The following is a 23,889-nucleotide window of genomic DNA, read 5'->3' on the forward strand; positions in this document are numbered from 1 at the left end:
GTCTCATTCTGTGAAACGCAGCAGAGAGAAAGCGGGTCTCACACCGAGCAAAGACAAAGTCGTGGTGCACTGTGTGGCTAAAAGACGAAGTGGGCGTGCAGACATTCTCGTGAGGCAACGGATTCCCATTCGTGTGGAGACTTTAAATTCATGGATCCTCCTGATGATTGCAAAGAGCTCCCTTCGCAAGTCTTTATCGCAGATGTCGTGGCGAAGAAGCTCGGTTTATCAGGCAACAGCTGCGACGCGCCGGAGGTAAACGAACTTTGTTTTCATAGTCCAGTACAGGATGCAGAGGTCGCAAACGGGTTTTGATTCCTTACCCGTACCCGGCCGCACCAGGGTCGCAAATGGGTACCCGTACCCGGCCAGGTACAGGTAGCCGTATCCTACCCGTACCCTACCCGAAATGAGTGACAAACGGTTACTCACGGTTACTCACCAGTGACTCACGGCCTACCCGTACCCAGACGCACCAGGGTCGTAAACGGCTACCCGTACCCGGCCGGGTACGGGTAGCCGGGTATCGGGTAGGGTAGCCGGGTATCGGGTACCCGGTTGCAACCTCTGACAGGATGATCCATTCATAGATACAGCACTAAAGCCATACAAATATGTGGAACAATATCGAGAAAGCTATTTCAAAGCCTCTACACGTCCATCACCTATAACAATCCACTCGTTACATGTGTAACTTCGTGCATTGCTTTCCCAACAATCAGTCACCTGTGGAGAGGAAGTACTGTAATAGGGTCGTGAAAAACCAGGGCCCCTTAACATCGCCGCACCCCACCACACACTCGCAACTTATTTGGATTGGAAGTTGTCCGCGAGAGTCATTGCTGATGCGAATTCGTTGTTTCCCTTTGAAGTGTGATGGTGAGGACAGAAGCGATGCCATGCGTGGGGAATGTGACAGTGTTGCAGGAGACATCTCACTCGTGGATGTACTACTTGAAAAACAGCACAACCAAGACAATTGTTCACAGACGTTCAATCTTACTCAGAAAGACCCAGAACCACAAAAGTGGCTTCCCAAGAAGCTTACGCAACACTCGGCTTTGTCTTGTGGGACTATATTGGGCTGTGACAATACTGGTCAAATGAAAACACACAATGTGGAACAATTGCTGCCTCGTGACTGGAATAAGAATACACTAAAGAGAACAGAATAATCCTCTACACATCGCACAAAATGTACAGACTGAGCCGCATCACGGTTTTTACGCAAATATTGTAGGAAACGACATTCGGAGCTCGTCGAGAGGCAATTCTCAAAATGCAAAACTTCCAAAGCTCGATGGAACCATTCGCACGTTAACGTCTAATTCTCAAGCTGACGCACAAACAGGTTGCTTTCATTCGGAGGATGAATAAAATTGGCTGATATCTTAACGGACGATTTAGAATGTACTATTACCACCAGAAAACCGCCAAAACCCACTTGTGCTTCTGCACTTTCGGAAGCAAATGACTCAAATGCTGCCTTTAGTGAAGAGGCTGACCACATCGCTCGCGGAAGAGCCGACGGTTCTTCAACAGCAAATGCGCTTGGAGTGGAAAATATAAAAGTAGCCGCAGATGTAGCCAACAAGGGCACGAGCATAAGAGATCGCATCAAGAAAACGCTCGTGGCAAACGCGTGGGCGGCAGCTACCCGCGTGGTCTCGCGCACCAGGCACCTGCAGGAGTCTGCGCTGTCGCACGAGAGGCAGATCGCCACGGAGACTTGTGCTGATGACAGCCAGTTTGAGATTGGGCCTTTCTATGGGCTTCCCACGAAGGTGCACAGCCTTCTGCAACAACAGCGTGGCATTAAAGAGCTCTACGGTAATGTTTGCTGTTTTTTACACTCGGATATTTACGCGAAACTGTCTCTCGGTTTTTTTTCATGCCAACATATCTTTTTTTTTCTCTCGTGGGAGAAATGGTAATTGAATAGTATTTGGCGGACTTACTCTTTGGTTCTTTCGGTAAAGTCACGTAGAAAGAGAAAATAATGAATTAAATACTAGCAAACGACATTTCGATTGCAACACAAGCAATCGGTCATCAGGTACAAATGAAAGAGAAAACAAAGCCTAGTAAACTTAGAAATATAATGCAATACAACACAGATAGTCGGCTAACATAACGGTCAACACTCTACCTGGATTGATTACGCTCTTCCAAAGATTGCTAAATTTAAGAGAGAGATTAAACAGAACAGGAGACACACAGACAGACACATAAGCAGAGAGAGACAACACAGAGACACACAGAGAGAGACAAACAACATAGGCACACAGACACAGAGACACACAATATAGACACACAGACAGACATATAAGCAGAGAGAGACAACACAGAGACACAGAGAGACACAACATAGGCACACAGAGAAACGACGCCTCTGTGTCGAGGCCTTAGATAGAGAGAGGGGGTAGAGAGAGAGGGGGTGGGGGGTACAGAGAGAGGGGGGCAAAGAGTGAGGGGGGCAGAGAGGGAGGGGGGGGTTGAGAAATTAATTTTTAGTACATGGTGGAATTTTGCTAAATGTATTTTACCAATTTGTTTTTGTTATAACAGCATATCACTGCTTATTTGATTCGTACTGTAAACGTTTACACATCACCAGTGTCGTGATGTTAGCTGTCAAGCCTAATCCAATTTCTCACACATTAGGTGATGGTTGAAAACATTTTTGTCGTCCTGCACGCAAGTTAATCATTTTAATCGGCGTTTTTTGTTCTCTTAACGTGTAATAAGCCACCCGTTTGAAAAAAAATTAACCCGTAAAAACAAAGTTTTTCACTATAAATCCTTTATATGCATGGCGGCTAGAGTCCTCTCGTCCTCTGGCTTGAGATGGCTGCCACCTATCGGTCAGATGATGCCTGCCACCATTAAGCAATTGGTAATTAAATATAATTTATTTTTTCCTAAAAAGTGTAAAAGTTAGGAAAAAAAAATTTAACGAGAATAAATTGTCACGCACAACGAGTCTGGTGCAAAATGTCAGCTCGATTGGATCACGGGAAGTGGTTAAAAAACGACCGAAAGATTTGCACGGTCGTAAGCGCGCAAGCAAGCACGCAAGCACGCAAGCGAACTTAATATAAAGGATTTAATTACAATTGACACATTCACGTGTTTCAGATTCTGCCGTGCATTTAATCATTCTCTTTTTATATTTGTGTCGACACATGACGCCGCAAAGCCTGGCAGCACGACTGCTTGTCCCTGGACTCCGTGAGACGAGGGAAGAATCTGATTTACTCTTTACCGACAAGTGGCGGCAAGACGCTCGTGGCAGAGATCCTCATGCTGAGGCAGCTGCTCTGCAAGAGAACGGACGCTCTGCTCATTCTTCCCTACGTTGCCATCGTCCAGGAGAAGGTAACGATCGCTTTTGTACACGCACATTTCCACACCGACACAGCAGCATAAATGCGGTTATACGAATGACTCTTTGGTTCTTTCGGTAAAGTGACGTATAAAGAGAAAATGATCAATTAAATACTAGCATACGACGTTTCAATTGCAACGCAAAGCAATCGTCATCAGGTATAAATGAAATAGAAACACAAATCTAGTATACTTAGAAATGTAATGTAATACAACAGAGAGTCGGATAACATAACAGTCAACACCCTACCTGGTTGATTACGTTCTTCCTGAGAATACTAAATTTGAGAGAGAGATTAAACAGAACCAGAGACATATAGACAGACATATAAGCAGACAGATATCACAGAGATACATAGAGAGAGAGAGACGTACAAAGGCACACAGAGAAACCACGTCTCTGTGTCGAGGCCTATGTTTTGTCTCTATGTAAAGTCCTCCAAGATAAGTCAACTGAGGCAGCCGGGAATTTGGAAGTCTCGTTGAAATATTTCCGTCTTGGCTTAGGAACAGATACTCGGATGCAGAGTACAATCTCGGGTTCATCAATTATTCCCACACGACACACAATTGTGATGTGTCGCCGCTGCTACTGCTGCTGCTGCTACTGTCGGGGTCGCTAGCCCCCGAGATCCCTCCCTCGATGATGCTTACGGCCGGGCTAACCTCATCAATCGCCCCCCCGCTGCTGAGCGAACCGCTGCTAGGTTCCTCACCCATGGTGTGGGAGCCGTCGCCCGAGGATTCCCCTCCCCCGCGGGTCCGCGTAGTAGGCATGGTTGGATACCGCGTAGTATTATGTCCCCCTTTACGCTACCACGATACCTCCCTTTCCTAATCGCGTACCTGCGACCCACACGGAGCGAACGTACGCACACACACACACCGCTCCGTGCACTCCAACTCCACACTGACTACTCGCGTTATGATCGTGCACCTGTATCACACACGGAGTGAACACACGCGACACCTACTCTCGCACCGCTCTGCGCAGCGCTCCCCCCGAGGCGAGCCGCAGCACTACAGAACCACTGCGTACACACGCTCACCCACGCGCTCACACTGCACGACAAGATCACGCGAGACCACGCTTCGCTATTAATGATTTATTATCCGCTACCTGGAACTAGATGTTAAATCAGTGAGTCGACGAGGCTGGCCTACGCTGATACCTCTATACCTATTCCCCATTTATCTGCTATGATTCTAATTCACCTTCTTACTCACTGTTAAGTGTCCACGGCGGTCCGCTGATCCTTGTGCTAACCGCGTGCCTCGGTGCGTCGCACGGACGTCCGGGTCGCTGGCTCGAGCTGCGTCTGGTCGCCTGGCGCTGGAGTAAGAGAGCGATTTCCCCTCTGCGCCCCTCTATTTATCCTCCCTACCTCAAAGGGGATGCTGCGCTGAACAATGGGCTCGCGCACCTCGAGCCCGCGCAACGGCGGTTCCGGGCGCTTTTGATCTGCTAATCAGTGAGCGCGTTGGCGGCGTACATCCTAATTAATCCCTTACCCTTCCTAACAATGGGGCCCTGCGCGCTCAAGCGTAATTATCCCAACCCTCCATGACTATGCGCAACAGCTCCTGCGGTCCCGCTATTCATGCTGTCCCGTCCCTCCCCTGCTTGCCCCGTCGACCCGTGGGGGTGTGTGTGGGGGGAAATGCGCCTCAACCGCGGTGGCCGAATGCCCCATGCCGCGACCACACCATATTAAGGCTGGTCGCAGCGCCGCGGCGCAACGTAGCACGGGGGAGGTCGTCCAATTCCCTGATCGCCGGAAACCGTGAGAGTTAACCCCGATAAGGGTTTTTCGGATAAAACCGGTCGGCCAGGTGACCTCCCCTCGGAGCTCTATGGGGGGGGGGGGGGGGGAAATGCGTGCGGGTGTGTTCGTGTGAGGTGAGGTGAGGGGGACGCGGGGTTGGCTCCTGTTGCTTGGTGGTGGCGAGGTCGGGGAATTTGGGCGCCTGCCGAACGGCTTCATGGCGGCGGCATCACACTACTACTGCTGCTACTACTGCTGCTGCTGCTGCTCGAACAGGTGCGGAGCCTGTCTGTGTTTGGTGTGGAGCTTGAAATCTTCATAGAGGAATACGCGGGAAGCAAGGGGCGCATGCCACCGCGAAAACACCGAAAGAAGAATTCTCTCTACATCGCCACCATTGAGAAAGCCCACAGCCTGGTCAACGCCCTTCTAGAGGAGGGGCGCATGAAGGAGATTGGCCTGATCGTTGTGGATGAGGTATGCGGCATTCATTATTTAATTACAGAGAATAATTGGCATCCTGCAAATGTCATTACAAATGTTACGTATTAATGTTCATCATCGTCATAATCAGCCGTCGTGAATCTACTTCTGGATGAGGGCATCCCCAAGCCTCCGCCATCTTGCACAGGCCCACAATGCAACAGTCCACCCAGCAGCAGCAGCACACGAGCTGTGACGTCAGTGCAATGTAGTGTTGAGTCTCATTTGCAGCGACGTACTAATGGTTTGATAATTGTTTTTTTACCCTTCTATCTGGCAACAAAACTGACACATTTTTTACGAGGCGTCATGTTTGCATAGACCACAATACCTGCAGTCATAATACAAACAAAAAACATAACTCTGATAATGATATGCACTGTCCTTGAAGTTGATTGGTCCACACCCAAGACAGCTTTCCTTAGAGCCTTTTGGCGTCATCTGGTCCAACCCATGTGAGACTAGGCTCTACGGAAAGCTGTCTCGGGTGTGGACCAATCAACTTCAAGGACCATGTGAGACTAGGCTCTAAGGAAAGCTGTCTCGGGTGTGGGCCAATCAACTTCAAGGACAGTGCATACATTATCAGAGTTGTGTTTTTTGTTTGCATTCCGACCGCAGGTATTGTGGTCTATGCAAACATGGCTCCTCGTAAAAAAAGTGTCAGTTTTGTTGCCAGATAGAAGGGTAAAAAACCAATTATCATGTTTTACTGGCAAATGAGGTCCCAATGGTGTACTAATGGTTTGTTGCGTGGTCTGTAGCTGCACATGTTGGGCGAAGGTGGCAGCCGTGGGGCCACCCTGGAGCAGACGCTGGCCAAGGTTCAGTATGCGTCAAGTACGTTTGTTCTCACCCTGCAGTTATCATACATTACTGCGGGTTTCCAGTCGTCGTTGTGGTGATTCAGTTCCATCTGTGATTCAGTGTGGTGTTGCATTCGCTTGATTCTATTGCAGAAACAACTCAGGTCATCGGTATGAGTGCCACTCTGAGCAACATCAAGGACTTGCAAAAATTCCTGAATGCGGAGTTGTACACTAACGATTTTCGACCGGTAGGAATCACATTCATCTTCTTGGTTCTTTCGGTAAAGTCACGTAGAAGGGAAGTAATAAAATAATAAAAATAAAACAATAAAATAATTCTCACGACGTTTCGGCCACAACGCAAGCAGCCGTTTTTTTTTTTGTCAAGACGCTCTTCACCCCTCCATCCCAGCTTAAATAGTCGCCCCAAGCCTGGGGTGTGTCATTCAGACTCTGTCTTTTCGACAGACCTGTTCTACACCTGAGGACGGCCGCTTGCGTTGTGGCCGAAACGTCGTGAGAATTATTTTAAAATGTTTTATTTTATTATTTTATTATTTCCATCCTACGTGACTTTACCGAAAGAACCAAGAAGATGAATCCCTGCAGTCACGAAAGCTTTACATCGAAAAGAATCACATTCTTATTATTATTATTATTGAAAGTTTAATTTTCATAAAAATGTTGCGCAACTGATGTGTGAAAGATACACGTCTTCAACCTCTTACAAAAGTCTACATGGCTGCCGTGATCCTCACAGGTCCAGTTAAGAGAGTACATTAAGCTTGGAGACTCTATCTACGAGGTAAACAACAAGGCTCGGTGTCCAGAAGAAAGCTTCAGTTTTATCCGACTGCTCAGTCACAAGGTGAGTGCACAGACATCAATGGAAATAAAATAGGCACACAAGCTTTTGAACAGCTTTCAAGTTTAAATAACCTGTGAAATATATATCTGGACAGATGGATAGAGGAAGCAGACATTGCTTCTTCTTCTTGGTTCTTTCGGTAAAGTCAAGTCGAAGGGAAGTAATAAAATAGTAAAAATAAAACATTATACAATAATTCTCACGACGTTTCGGCCACAACGCAAGCAGCCGTCCTCAGGTGAAGACCAGGTCTGTCGGGGAGACAGCGTCTGACCTGGTTTTCACCTGAGGACGGCTGCTTGCGTTGTGGCCGAAACGTCGTGAGAATTATTTTATTATGTTTTATTTTTATTATTTTATACTTCCCTTCTACGTGATGACTTTACCGAAAGAACCAAGAAGAAGAATCCCTGCAGTCACGAAAGCTTTAAATCGAAAGAGACATTGCTTGTTGATTTTGTTATTGATACTCTCCACAATGACGTGATTGATTATTTTCTGAAATGCACAGTTACGTCTATTGACATTTCACGATGGGCTACATGTGATGGTTGTCAAAGCTTGTTCAAGAACGAGCCACTTTGCCATTCGCCTAGGTAGGTCCCTGCGGGCCACACGGTAGCAAAGCTCTCTTCCTACGCTACAGGAATTTTGCTGGAGCAGCCAGACCTGATGACGGACGCTTGTGTAGCCTTCGAAACGTCGTGATTTAATGTAGCTGTAGTAGTAGGTTTTTACCCTTTTAAACTGGTACAAAACTGACACCTTTATACAAGGCATCATGTTTGCAATAACCACAACACAAGTAGTCAAAAAAGCAAACAAAAATAAGCAAAAATAAGCAACTTTGATAATGATAATAATATGCACTGTCATCAGAGTTGCTTATTTTTGTTTGCATTTTTGACTACTTGTGTTGTGGTTATTGCAAACATGATGCCTTGTATAAAGGTGTCAGTTTTGTACCAGTTTAAAGAGTAAAAGCCTACTACTATATTTTGCCACTGGTAAAAGAGAGGTCTCATAGTGTTAATGTAGTTGTTTTCACTTTTTTTATTTTTTACCCTTACCCCACGTGACTTTACCAGAAAAACCAGAGAGTTTGGTAGCAGAGCGTTCGCATTCCCCGGTTCTCACCGGCCAGTTATCACCACGACGCACTCCGTACGTGGCCCAAGGCGGTCGGCTGGTCACATGCCCCTGTGCTACGTCGTGGCTGCTGTGTGTGCTGCGGCGACAGTACTCAAGCGCAATGCTGAAGACGGACCCAGACCACATCGTGGCTCTGGTCACGGAAGTCATCCCCGCTCACTCCTGTCTCGTCTTCTGCCCCACGAAGAAGAACTGCGAGAATGTGGCAGAGATGATCTGCAAGTACCTGGCAAAGTACGTGTACCTCTACATTGCAGTCGTACATCTTGCAAGAGTTACTCCTTGATGTCACATTAGAAGGCAGTTGTTCGATGTATTTACGTCGGTGTGTCAAATATCTTTAACGTGCACAATTGAGTTTTGAGAGTTGCTTGAATACAATCTATACTTTCAATACCGAATGCAAAAAATGCATCGTGTTGTTTAAACTGGAAATTCCTGAAGGCTCTTGTGCATTTCTTAAAAATGTTTACACCGATCTGTGCAGATTGTTTTTGTTATTTTCCTCAAGGGAAAGTGACCTTGCAGGGGGCAGTTCTTGGGCTACGAACCGAATTCATTCCTGAGACCCGTTCGCAAGTCTAACGGTTCATTACGAGCGGAACACAATAATGCGCTTATTTAAATGCCCATCAGGTCAGTGTTGTGAAATGTGTTACAGTTCAACAATAAGGAAAGCATTGTTAAACTCATAATGAATAAGAAATACTGTACTTTTACACTTGGTACTGTAAAAAGTACTGTATTGTAAATAAAACTAAAAATAAAGTAACACAAACAGAAAAAAACACTTTTTTTATTTTCATTTACCTTGAGTCCTAGGTCGTAGTCGAAAGGGGGGCAATGAGACCCCGGGGTCCCGAATAAACAGAAGTCAAAATCGTAATTAACAAATTATATTTTTGGCGACTCTGTCCCACCGCGCACATCAACGCAGCGACCCACCAGAAATCATTCTTCTCGTTCTTCACCGAGCACCCGTCAGTTGCCAAAGTTGCCGTCGTCATAAATAAAACTTTGATTAGAGGAATAGATTGCCGTGTCGTTCGTCTTCAACAGACACAACGTGACGTCGCAACGCAGTTTGTGCGAGAGCCGGGGGCTTATGGACCCCGGGGTCCCGCCATAAGGTTTAATTGCGCGCACACACGCACACACACGCGCACACACACACACACGCACACACACACGCACACACACACGCACACACACACACACCACACACACGCCACACACGCACACAACGCACACACACACGCACACACACACGCGCACACGCACACACACGCACACACACGCACACACACGCACACACCACGCACACGCACGCACACGTACACACGCACGAACACACGCACACACACGCACACACACGCGCACACACGCGCACACACGTGCACACACGCACACACACGCACACACACACGCACACCAACACGCACACACACACACCACACACACGCACACACACGCACGCCGCACACACGCACACACACACACACGCACACACACACACACACACACCACACACACAACACACGCACGCGCACACGCACACACACGCGCACGCACACACGCACGCACACGCACGCGCACACACGCACACACGCACACACACGCACACACGCACACACACGCACACACACACCGCGCACACACACGCACGCACACGCACACACACGCACGCACACACACACGCACACACGTGCACACAAAGACAAAAGTCCCCCACATAGCCTTAACAGACTGTAGGAGCAAGTGCTGTTAGCGAGAAGTACTTTTGTAGACCGTTATGGCGCACGCGGGGGTGGGTGGCCAAAACCACGTCCGACCACCTTTGTCTCCCCAGTGGCGATGTTGACACACGGAGCCACTACAGGTGTTGGCTGTGGGCAAGAAAGGGTTTTATTCGCCACGACAGTTTGCACAGACAAGGAATGTACTATGGCAGGAAGGTGCATACATTCAACATGTAGGAATCTTAAAACTTAAATAAGTGGTATACAGTCTAACTATACTAAAATGACAAAGTCTAACTAATACTAAGGGGCTAAAGTATGTAAAATTTTGAATAAGTATACAATATAAGATGTACAATCTTAAAATACAAATAGGGTGACCTGTTGTAAATATGGCAAGGTGTAATTTTGTAGATGAAATGTTAAAGTGTAAAGTTCATTTTAAGCCCTTGGCCTTGCTGAAGAGGTCAACAGCGGATGGGAAGAAACTGTGTTTATGACGTGAGGTTTGGTCCTGATGGACCGCAGCCTTCTGCCGGAGGGGAGTAGCTGGTACAGAGAGTGTCCAGGGTGCGAGGAATCGGCCACAATCTTCCTCGCTCGCCACGATCACACTTTCCAACTCGCACGCGCAAACGCTCACTCCCAGCGCGAGAACGACCCGTCACATCTCGGTGAGGACCCGTACCCGTACACGGCCGCACCAGGGTCGCAAATGGTTACCCGTACTTGGCCGGTTCCGGGTACCCGTTACCTACCCGTACCCTACCCGAAATGAGTGACAAACGGTGACTCACCAGTGACTCACGGCCTACCTGTACCCGGCCGCACCAGGGTTGCAAATGGGTACCCTACCCGTACCCGGCTGCACCAGGGTCGCAAACGGCTACCCGTACCCGGCCGGGTACGGGTAGCCGGGTATCGGGCAGGGTACGGGTATCGGGTACCCGGTTGCGACCTCTGGCCCCCACCCAGCAGCACATTGACAAACGGACTTCACAGCAGACGTCGACAGCGGATGTCGACGTCGCCGCCTGGAGCGGAGAAAGCGCTCGCAGGTGACAACACCAGCGGCACCACCGCCCCCTTTCCGGCGCGTTCTGACCGCCCGCAGGACGTTCCTGCGTCACCGCGAGCAGGAGAAACATGCGCTGCTCGCCGAGCTGCGGGCCGACGGGGAGCTGTGTCCCGTGCTGCGGCACACGGTCCCCTACGGCCTGGCCTACCACCACGGCGGCCTCACGGGCGAGGAGCGCCGCCTCATCGAGGAGGCCTACTTTGGCGGCACGCTCTGCCTGCTGGCGTGCACCTCCACGCTGGCGGCCGGCGTCAATCTACCGGCACGCAGGTTCGCCACCTCGGTCGTCGGTGCATTGCGGTGTCGGCCGCACCTCCGATTAGCACGGCTGGCTACGTACGGCGCGAAAGAAGTTGAGCGCGTGTGTACATAACCGCCGTGAAGTTAGCCATCAATCATGTTGTGAGTTGGGGGAGTGTTTTGGCATCGGCACGCCAGAGACGTTTAAAACGTGTAAATGAAAGATGTGCGCCTTCAATTTTAGATACTCATTCGCCACGCAGAAGCCATTGGCATAGCGCGGTAAAAAGTACGCGGTCACCTTGCACAAAGTCTCCGATGATTTTTAAGGTGGTACCACGTGTTGTTTGGCATGATGTTCTTGAAGAAGCTGTCACACGTAGGGCGACATGTCGGACGTCGTGCCAAACGACAAGCGGCACGACCCGAAAGCACATCGGAGTGCTATGCGTCACAACCACGCTCGAATGTTTTTCTTGTTCGTCGATAACTTGTGGATCGTCTCCTGTGCCTCCTGCCCCAACGCACGCACCTGCCTTCAGGGTGATCCTCCGCTCCCCCTACATCGGCAATTCCTTCCTAAGCCGAAGCCAGTACAAGCAGATGGTGGGCCGTGCCGGGCGGGCGGGGATAGACGCGTCGGGAGAGAGCATCACCATCGTCAACAGCAGGGACAAGCCCAAGGTGTAGCGGCTGTTCTGCTGCCATGCTCCCAATGTTAGAATTAGCTGAAGGACGTCCCATTCAAAAGTTGAGCGTCTTGTTAAAATGATCACACCGGCCTACAGACCTTGTTCTTGTGTAGCGCAAGTGTGCTCTTTGTAATCGATTTCTCTGTCACCATTGGAACCTCCTTTGCCAGTCGCAAAATATGATTTAAAAAATTTACCCTTTTATCTGGCAACAAAACTGACACCTTTTTTACAAGGAGTCATGTTTGCATTGACCACAATACCTGCGGTCGGAATGCTAACAAAAACACAACTCTGATAATGTACGCACTGTCCTTGAAGTTGATTGGCCCACACCTGAGACAGCTTTCCTTAGAGCCTAGTCTCACATGGTGTTGGACCAGATGACGCCAAAATGCGCACAACTCAAAGACAACGCACCATCAGAGTATGAGAGCTCGGGGTGAAGCATTTACACCATTGGAACCTCATTTGCCAGAAGAAAAAATATGATTTTCTGCGTTTTTCTACTTGTAGGTGGTGACGCTACTTGTGGATGGACCATTTGAAGTTTGCCAGAGTAGCCTGGCACATGCAGATGGAAAAGGAGTTCAAAGCCTACTCCTGTCACTCATTGGCTTGAAGGTCAGTTTCTGTTCTGCTTATAACGTAAATTACGCACGAAATGAACTGCAGTGACGTTTCCATGGAAATGTTACGCAGCAACCAGGAGACAAGTCTGTTTAATAATACTCGGCACCTGTTTGTGTGTTTTTGGAGCCGATGTTTACCGTTTACAAACTGCTGGGGCAACAGATGCATGCATTTGACACGATACATTTGATATGAAACGGTTCGTGGTAGTTACATACTCAGAGTTTAAATAGATCATGCTTCATAATCAACGTTGTTGGGTTTAGATCGCCGCGTTATTTATAAATGTGTCGTAACCCTCCACCACCCGACACGGCCAATCAGTAAAAAAGTGTCACGTTGACAAAAGACAAAATAGTTCACTGCTTTAGCCCACCGGTGTGTTGAAGCGTGAAACCACAACATTTACAATTTGAGTAGCACGACGTTTCGCTGGTAATTGCATCCAGCATCATCATCGGGCAATTCGCCAGAATGGTGAGGCTCTGCTGTGTCTCCTGATCTTATATAGAGCAGCAGCAGCAGCAGAGTGATGTCATCATTAAGTCATCAACTCATCAGATCATGCTTGTTTGAGTGAACCCCAAGCTTGGATCGTCTTTTTAAGCTGGGTTGCAAATTATTTTGTCAAGGCGCTCTTCCACCTCCAACCCAGCTTAAATATATGCTAAACTCCTCTTGATATGCAAATTATTTTGTCAAGGCGCTCTTCCCCCCCTCCAACCCAGCTTAAAAACACGCTCCAAGCCTGGGGTTGTCATTCAGACTCTGTCTTCTCGACAGACCTGTTCCTCACCTGAAGACGGCTGCTTGCGTTGTGGCCGAAACGTCGTGAGAATTATTTTATTATGTTTTATTTTTCTTATTTTATTACTTCCCTTCTACGTGATGACTTTACCGAAAGAACCAAGAAGAAGACATTTATTGGTTTAGTAAAAATAAATGGTGCATATATATGTGTGTATCCCTTGCGATTTGAAACATTGTCACGATTTGGAGCTAGTGATTCAAGAAGAAATATTTGTTTAACAATGTGGTGAGTTGTAATGCCAATAGAGGCTACAGAGTTCACGCAAATACATATTTCATGTATTCCTAGACGCACGATCAAGTGTGTAAAATGAGCGCAATGATGCATTTTTCTTGATGAATCCGAACCGCTACTCGCGTAATCATTTGCGTTGCTTGTTGACGATCGAACAAATATTACGAATTCTAGATTTGAAGCTTTCGTGACTTCAAGGATTCATACCCTTAGTTCTTTCGGTAAAGTCACCGTGTAGGTAAAAAATGAAATGAAAATGAATAAAAATAAAACGTGAATTTTAATTTCATTTTTTACCTACGTGACTTTTACCGAAAGAACTAAGGGTATGAAATATTACGAATTGACAAACCGCATTTACAACCCTTTGCTGGTAACAGATCGCAACGGACATCGACGCTTATCCATCGCTTTTTGGAGACCACCCTGTTTGGGGTGCAGCAGCAGCAGCAGGAGGGTGGTGGGATGAAGAAAGTCAGGGATCTGTGCCGGCACTGCCTGCAGCAGCTGCAGCAGGCGGGCCTGGTGAGGCTCTGCAGGAGGTCCGAGGGAGACGCTGCTGCACCCTCTGAGCAGCTGCTGGAGGTTACCAAGCTTGGTCAAGCCACATACAAGGGTAGTAATATTCGTCTTCTTGCTTCTTTCGGTGAAGTCACATAGAAGGGAAATAATAAAATAAGAAAAATATAACATAAATAATATAATAATTTATTTTATTATGTTTTATTTTTCTTATTTTCGGTAAAGTCACGTAGAAGGGAAATTATAAAATAATAAAAATAAAACATTGTAAAATAATAGAATATAATATATTTTATTATGTTTTAGACTGCAGGGATTCATCTTCTTGGTTCCTTCGGTAAAGTCACCTAGAAGGGAAAAAAAAATAAAACTTAATAAAATAATATAATAAAATATTTAATGTTTTATTTTTTTATTTTATTATTTCCCTTCTACGTGGCTTTACCGAAAAATTATAAAATAACAATGTATTTTATAATGTTTTATTTATTTTATTATTTCCCTTCTACGTGACTTTACCAAAAGAACCAAGAATATGAATCCCTGCAGTCACGAAAGCTTTAAATTGAAATCTACAAGGTAGATGTTTTTTTTGCGAAGCTAAATCTCACTTTTAAGGCAAGCCTGACATTTACTTTCAAAGTGACGCTGTAGTCGGCTTCGTGCACGAGCGCACGTGCACGAGCGCACGTGCACGAGCGCACGTGCACGAGCGCACGTGCACGCACGCAGTGTTCTAATGTCGTGTTTGTCTCGCAGGATCCGTCGATTTGGCTTTTTGTACCGTGCTGTACCGAGATCTAAAAGCGGGCGTTGAAGGCTTGGTGCTGAATAACTACCTGCACCTCATCTACCTGGCGACGCCGTACGACTTGGTCTCTCAGTGCAGACCGGACTGGAACACGTACATGCGACAGGTGTGGACACATTGCATCACGATATGTAACAACAATACATATAATCGGCTTATTTAAATGTTGAATTATTAGATAACGCTCTGATTTGTGAAAGTGATAGCTTCTTTTAAGATTGTTATAAGGGTATTGAGATTGGTGGGCTATGTGTAGAAGCTTTAAAATTATCTTAATATATCACTATTATTTGAAATGGGTTATTCTGTATTTGAAAATGCTACATTCATTGTATTAAATGATACCCTTAATTCTAGATTTGAAGCTTTCGTGACTGCAAGGATTCATATTCTTAGGTTTTTTCGGTAAAGTCACCAGGTAGGTAAAAAATTTAAATTCATAAAAGTTAAATAAGATAAAAATAAAATATGAATTTTACTTTTTTACCTACGTGACTTTACCCAAAAAATCTAAGAATATGATGCCCTTAATGAATGCTAAGCTGTTAAAAAAATGCACAGGACATGTGTTTGTTTGTTTTGTAGTTTAATCAGCTGGATGTGACGGAACAGAAAGTGGCCACGGTCATTGGTGTTCCAGAGAGCTTCATCGCCAGGAAAGTAGCCGGACAAAGCACAAGACAGGTGCCTAGGTTTTTAAGCCAAAGATTTTAATGGTTTTGATGTTCTTATTACCTGTGCCTACTTTACAATGTCAGAGATTTACACCATTGGAACCTCCTTTGCCAGTAGCAAAATATGATATTTTGCTTCCCCCGAGCTCTCATACTCTGATGGTGCATTGTCTTTGAGTTGTGCGCCTTTTGGCATCATCTGGTCCAACACCATGTGAGACTAGGCTCTAAGGAAAGCTGTCTCGGGTGTGGACCAATCAACTTCAAGGACAGTGCATACATTATCAGAGTTATGTGTTTTGTTTGCATTTTGACCGCAAGTGTTGTGGTTAATGCAAACATGATCCCTTGTATAAAGGAGTCAGTTTTGTCGTCAGATAGAAGGATAAAAAACAATTATCAATGCCAATGAAGTAGTGATATCTGGCATGAAGCTGTTGTACAGTGCCGCGTATTGTTTACAGCAGAGACGTGAACACCTCGTTAGATAACCTGTCGTAAAAGTATAAGAAAGGCATACAAGTTAAAATCATGCCATGGTTTTTAAATTAATACGAAACGTCGTGGAATCGTTTGTTTTGCCTTTGGGTGTGTGACAGAAAGCGGTGGACGAGCGAGTAGTGAACAGATTCTACCTGGCCTTGGTCCTCTACGCCTTGTACAAACAGACATCGGTGTGGAAAGTCGCCTCCAAGTTTGGCCAAAATCGTGGCTTCATTCAAAACCTGGTGGGATCTGCAGCAGCCTTTGCCTCCTGCATCATGCATTTTTGCCAGGTAAAGTGTCCGCATCACTGGACACAGTGGCATCTTAAGAGCCCATTGATATGAATCGTGTTCATCCGGTTATGATTGTGAACTGACCACCTGCAGTCTTTGTCTTTACCCTGAAGGAACTAGACGAGTTCTGGGCATACCAACTCCTGTTTGCTGATCTCCCACAAAAAGCTCTCCTACTGTGTCAAGTCAGAATTGATTCCACTCATGCAGGTGGCTGGAGTGAAGGAGGTATGGACATGCTGCCACCACATCAGTCACACAGCGACACGTTCATCCAGTGACAATATTCAGATGTTTAAATGTTCGTTTTCTTCAAGTCCAGAGCCCGCCAACTGTACAAAGTTGGCTTGAAGTCCCTGGCAATGCTGGCCAACGCTGAGCCCAAGGATCTGGTGCAACAGATTGAGTTCCTGCCACTCAGAAAGGCCAAGCAGATCGTTTTCTCTGCCAAAGTAACCCTCCAACCTCCCACCCAGCCCCACCCTCCCCACCCTCCCCACCCAGCCCCTCCCCACCCAACCCCTCCACACTCTCCCCACCCAGCCCCACCCCCCACCCAGCCCCACCCTCCCCACCAAGCCCCTCCCCACCCTCCCCACTCAGCCCATCCACACCCTCCCCTCCCCACCCTCCCCCACCCAGCCCCTCCCCACCCTCCCCTCCCCACCCAGCCTCTCCCCACCCAGCCCCACCCTCCCCACCCAGCCCCTCCCCACCTTCCCCTTCCCACCCAGCCCCACCCCACCCATTTTTGGATGCACTTCGGACGGACGGACGGTCAGACGGACGGACACAATAATCCCCTGTGGGCTGGTGGAACCAGGTGGTTCCTGCCGGTACCAAGATTCTGATTTTGAGCCCCACCTGCGTTTTCTCTTTGCCAGCTCTTGCTGACGGACAGAGCTGAAGCGTTGCGAGAAGAAGCTGCAGAGCTGCTGGCCGTGCCCGCTCTCCCTCTCGCACTCACGTGACGACTTTGTTGAACTGCAGCAGGTTTTAGCTTTTTTAAACGCTGAATTTTAACGGTGTAGATCGTGTTCTAGATTTGAACCTTTCGCGACTGCAAGGATTCATACTCTTAGGTTTTTTCGGTAAAGTCACGTAGGTAAAAATTTAAATGAATAAAGTAAAATAAAATAAAAATAAAATAAAAATCAACTCCCAAATCCTCAGATGATATACGGCCAATTTCCTCCAACAATGTGCTCGCCACACTTACACTTCCCATCGTGGTGCCTTGCGACAGACGCGTGTTTGTATGCTTGGACTCCTTTCGCATCGTATGTATCCAAGCGCGCTAATCGGAGGTACGGAGAAATGTTTCAGATGCGTGTCTTGATGTCCAGAGAAACATGTTGAGACAAATGGAGAGGAAAAAATGGTTGAGTTGCACAGACCAGGTTTTGCTATGATCTTCTGAGTACTGGAGTGTATGTTTTTTTTATGATTTAATATTTACAAATGCAAAATTCTGCAATGTAGACACATATCGTTTTTAGGGTAAAATGGAAACTCTTATTCGCTGTTATTTTCACCGATTATTGGAGTGGTTTGTCCTGATATTCATATTTTGTTGGGGATTAATGTCGCTGCGTGGCTAAAATCCGCGGTTACCATTGATGGGTAATTTTGAGTGCCGCATTTACAGGTGAGGTCCCGCCCATCACCGCAACGTATCGGGAGTTCTGTACCTACTGAAGTGGCAGTCAGGTTCAACTTAAATAAAATATAAAAACACGAAGTCTATATCTTTTTAGTGTTACTTGTGTAATTAAAGGACTCGGACACTTCCTTCTGTCTTCGTGTCTTTTATTGGGTTCTCGTCCTCACCCACACGGCACTCTGTTATAAACTCTGTATTTGTAGCCCCCGGCTATTCGCTGCTATTATAGCTCCTTCTTCCCTCTGACTCTCCGCTTCATCTACTGTAACCTCCTCCCTGCAGACTCGCTGCTACCTCTATGCAGACTCCCGCTGCTACCCCTATGTGCAGACCCTCTGGCTGCTACCGTATGCAGACCCGCTGCTGACTCTGTATGCAGCCCCGCTGCTGACTGCAGCCTCCTCGCTGCTTCGGGTCGGTCACCGCTGGCCAACGGTGCCGATCCTCGCTCCCCCGTGTTCGTGGCGATCTCGCCACCCTCCGCTTCGCCCTTCGGGCCTCTCTCTGTTCCTGGTTCCCCGTCACTCCCCGTCCTCTTCCGGTTCCCCTCCTTCTATAGCCTAACCCCTCACCCCCCCCACGTGACCTAACTCCTCCCCTCCTGACGTCACCTCCGGAGGGCCGTTTACGCCCGCATTACATCACCCTCCCCCATAAAGAAAATCCAGCCGACCTCGGCTGAATTGCAACCTGACAAGAATGCGGGTGTAAAGGGCCAACACGTAAAAAGACACGAAGCATGCAACAACAATATAAACAGAACACAACACAACACAATCTAACGAAACGTGAGGGATTTCGAGCGAGTACGGGCAGCCGGGCCGTCCCGGACGGTCGGCAGCCCACCCGCCGAGCGGGAACGTGGAAGGGTTTTAGGGGCGACGGGCGCAAGTTCTTCCGTCGCCATTGGAGGCCCGCCACTGTCCCGCTCGCGTCCAGAGACATCCCGTACTCGCGTCGCGAGGGATAGGAAGAGCTGCAGGTCCCGTGGGTTCCGCGGCACCGGTCGACATCCCACTAGCGGAACGTCCTCCTCCCTGCGCTGTCACGGCCGGCTTGTCTGTGAAGGGTACGACAGGCGCTTTCGCAAGGTCAGCAGACACAGGCAAGGGCGAGTCGGCAGCAACAGACCCCGGCAAGGCAACTTCGGGAGATGACGCATCCGGCCGCGGGGCACTGTATGGCTTCAACCGGATGTATGCACGAACCAGCGCCGCGAACCAACCTGAACACGCGCCGACTGTGGGTTGGGAACCTCAATGAGGCGGACCGGACCTTGCCACGGTTTGTGTAATTTAGGAGAGGTACCTGGCCGCACCTGTGGGCAATGAAGCCAGGCCAGGTCCCCCTTCTTCCAGGGGCACTCCCCCTTCGAACGTCGGGCACACCGCTCATTCCTGCCTGAGCTTTGGCTGTAGCCATGCGGGCTCTTTCCCTCGCCTCAGTGACACGGCGAACGTTGTCCTGAATATACTCAGGAAGAGGCTTAACAGGCCCCCTCGCACCGGTTCCCAACTGCTCATATATCGGGCGGCACATTCTCACGGCAGTACATAAGGAAGAACGGCGAGTATCCAGTAGCCGCGTGCGGGTCATGCGATACGCCGAAAGCACCCCAGGGATATGCAAATCCCAATCAGATTGATTTTCCCCGACTGTATGGCACAGCATGGCGGACAGAGTCCGATTCAAACCGTTCCACCATCCCATCAGTTTGTGGGTGGTAGGGGGACGTCCGTATCTTTTTAGTTCCCAAAGCCGCACACACTTCCCCAACAATTTGGACGAAAAGTTACGCCCCTGATCTGTAAGGAGCCTCTCCGGCGCCCCCTTGTCCATTACATACCCAAATAGAAAGGCGTCAGTGATAGACGCCGCTGACTGGTCAGGCAAAGGCCAGGCCATCGGCCAGCGAGAGAGGTACTCCACCCCCACCAGTAAATACTTATTTCCCTTAGCGGATGGCGGAAAGGGTCCCAAAATATCTAACGCCACCAGCTCATTAACCCGAGATACTTGAATCGATTGTATCGGCGGAACATATGGATGTTTAGGTGGTTTACGGCGGGCACAATCGGGACAACGCGCGAACGTGACCGACGACATCCGTCGTCATGCCGTGCCAATAATAGTCTCGTTGCAGCGTCAATAGGTTTTCTGCACCCCCAGGTGTAAAAGTGTGTCACAGTGCAAAGATTCTAATCAACTCTGTACCGCAATGACGCAGGCACAACGAGACGCCAGTGTTCCTGTATCCCTTCCCTCCACATCAGTAACCATCTCGGAGAGCAGTTTCCGAAATAACCACCCGCACCGAGTTCCTTACCCGCCTTCTCCGTTCGTTTTCGTAACGACACCAAAGAATCGCCAACATTTGCTCCCGAATCCACACAGACCTCGGAAGACGCAAAATCCCGTCAGCCGGTCCCCCATCAACCGGTCCCGGTGTAAGCGGAGTTTCGAGAACATCCACCGCCAGCGCGACAGGCTGAGGGGGAGGCTGAGTCGGTCCACACCTATGCGTCCCGACGCACACGCACAAGGGGATTGTTGCGGCAACCTGGACAGTGCGTCCGCGTTAGCGTGACGCACACCCTTCCGATGGTGAATTTGGAAGGAAAATTCTTGCAACGTGTCCAGCCATCTCGCCAATTGTCCGGATGGCTGGTCCATCTTAGAGCGTACTGTAAGGCCGCATGGTCCGTGCGGACAATAAACGCCGACCGTACAGATACGGTCGAAATTGTCGGAGAAAAAACACAATAGCCAAAAGTTCCCTGCGAGTGACGCAGTAACGGGTTTCCGCGGGAGACAAAACTCGACTCCCATACGCCACCACCACGCTCAACACCACCTTTTGACTGGGGACAACACCGCCCCAATACCAGTGTCACTCGCATCAGTATCCAGAATGAAGGGATGTTCAAAATCCGGATAATCCAAACGTCGGCGCAGTAGCCAATAAATCGCGCAGGCTCCGAAACGCCGCCTCCCTCCGGCGGTCCCCCACACAAAATTTATGCCCTTCCCAGTAAGGAGATGTAAAGGCCTGGCGATAGTAGCGAAATTCGGAACAAACCTCCGATAATATGAGGCGAACCCCAAAAACCGACGCACATCACCCACCGTGGCCGGGGTTGCCCAATCCCGGACACAAGCAGTTTTCTCTGGATCCGTGGCCACCCCGTCCGCACTAACAATATGTCCCAAGTATCGAACGGAGCGTTGCAGTAATGACATTTCTTAGGCTTGAATTTCAAATTAGCAGAACGCATTCTGGCGAATACAGCCTCCAACCGCAGTAAATGCTCAGCAATGTGCGGCTGAAGACTATAATATCATCTAAATAAATGAGACATGTCTCCCACTGCAACCCCGTCAACACCAACTCCATCAACCTCTGAAAAGTGGCAGGGGCAGCATTCAAACCCATCGGAAGACAGTTAAATTGGAATAACCCCTGCGGCGTACGGAAAGCTGTCTTTTCTCGACGAGGGCTCGTCAAGGGGGAGCTGCCAGAAGCCCGAAGAGAGATCTAGCGTTGAAAAAAACTTAGCCCCTGACAAGGCGTCGAGAGAATCGTCCATTACGCGGCAGGGGATACGCATCTGCCACCGACCACTTTATTCAGCTTCCGAAAATCCACACAAAATCGCAATTTACCATCCTTCTTTTTAACCAACACAACAGGCGCGCCCCATGGGCTATTAGACGGAGATATAATATCCGCTTTCAACATGTCTTCACTGCCCCTCGAACATGCTCACGCTCAGCCGGACTCATCCGACGCGAGTTCACCGGATAGGGGCAGCGTCCCCCGTGTCGATATGATGAGAGAGAAGCGAGTGCGTCCCAAGTCCAAATCGTCCGAGCTAACACATCGGAATAGCTCGTAATAATTTATGAATCCGCACAACGCTGCTCGGTGGAAGGGCCGAATTTTCCCACATAATTCGGCGATCCAACGATCATCAACCCCTCCATCGTGTGCAAACACCACCCACAAGCCCCCCGTCCGCAGGTCACTCTGGGCCGTAAACGCCGTAGTGGCATGTGCCACAACGGTACCAGCTGGCACACACACGCTTTCAGCACTCGCATTTAACACCTGCAAAAACGGGCGCTGATCTGGACGGACAATAGTTTGCGCCCCTACCAGCGCTAAGCCGCCCGTAACCGCGGCGGACGGCGACAGCAAAATCCCAAAAGCACCCTGCCGACCCGGAACCGGCTTCCGGTATCGTAAGGGAATGAGCATCTGAGAGCCAGGTGGAATATCAACCGAAACTTCCGATAGCGCCTGCACTGGGCGACAGGAGCCGGTCGCCCCCAGGCGGACTGTAAAAATTCCAATTTCCGGCCCCCCGGTAGTTCTATGCAATTTTCATTGATTCTAATTAGAATGGGCATCTTAGCCAAAAAATCCGTACCCAACAGGCAAGGAACCGCCAGGGACCTCGAAATCAACACAACGCCCGAGGCCGAGACACCCCCGATAGAAATGTTAGCGTCCACCTGTCCCACGATGCCCATACTACCCCCGTTCGCAGCGATGCAGGAAGCGTAAGCCGGCCTCACGGCCCCCGGTGGGATGTTCAAAAGATGGAATATCACATCCGAAATAATGGTCGCGGACGCACCGGAATCCACCAAAATACGTACGTCCACCCCTTGGATGGACCCAGGTACAGTGGACGAACCGGTAGCGGCCGCGACAACCCGCCGAGCCAGCTTACGCCACTGCGTTATCGAGCGACAAGGCTCAGATACTGGCCTCCCGTATTTTACAACATCCGCGTCGCATAACAACGGCGATGAGTGAGGTGTCAGGCCTTGTCTGGTGCGGTGTGTCGGAGGGTGGCGCTTCCGCTGTCGAGGCCTCCTGCTGGGGCGGCCCCGGAACCCGGGCCCAGCAGTCCCTGGCATAGTGGCCCCGACGGCCGCAGCGGAAGCAGTCGACGTCGGGGCGGCGCGCAGCGGGCACCCCGTCCCGACGCGGCCGCGCCGGCGGCGGAGCCCGCGGCCCTGGCCCGCTTCGAGCCGGCCACGGAGTGGAGGCGGCCGACAACTCCTTTGGGCCGGTCGCATCCGGCACGTACACGGCCTTCGTAGGGTCCCACCCTACGGCCCCCCCATCGACGACAGGACCGCCCGTCCACGCCGTCACCTGTTTCCAGCGGCGGAGATTGAACTGGGCGTCCAAACACTTGGCCGCGGTCCGGGACGTGAGTTTTTCGTGACCGCACGCCTGCATGGGAATGCCGAGATCTCGGGACAACTCCAACATCTTCCCCAAGATGAGTGGTTCCAGCAGGTCAGGCTCCGTCTCCGGGTAAGCGGCCATAGCGAGTTCCAACACGGCGCCCCTGTACGCTACAGGTGACTCCTCAGGTGCGCGTTGCCGCTGCACGAATCGGCGATGGGCGTCATCCGGTGGCTCGTACGCGTCCGCCATTTCCTCGAACACCCCTCGCAGAGTTTTCTTCTTCGCAGCTTTTATAGAGCGAAAAAAACGAACGGACTCATCATCAAGAAGAGTCGGGAGCAC

General features: G+C 49.3%; 1 pseudogene; it reads left to right on the forward strand.

Annotated features, from left to right (window-relative positions):
• Positions 1–7: 7 nt before the first annotated feature.
• On the forward strand, positions 8–17,649 carry LOC133339852 (helicase POLQ-like; annotated as a pseudogene).
• The last annotated feature ends 6,240 nt before the right edge of the window (positions 17,650–23,889 follow it).

The sequence above is a fragment of the Lethenteron reissneri genome, unplaced genomic scaffold (genome assembly GCF_015708825.2).
Source record: "Lethenteron reissneri isolate LAM-NWPU_2019-01 unplaced genomic scaffold, ASM1570882v1 scaffold_446, whole genome shotgun sequence".
Taxonomy (NCBI): Eukaryota; Metazoa; Chordata; class Hyperoartia; order Petromyzontiformes; family Petromyzontidae; genus Lethenteron; species Lethenteron reissneri.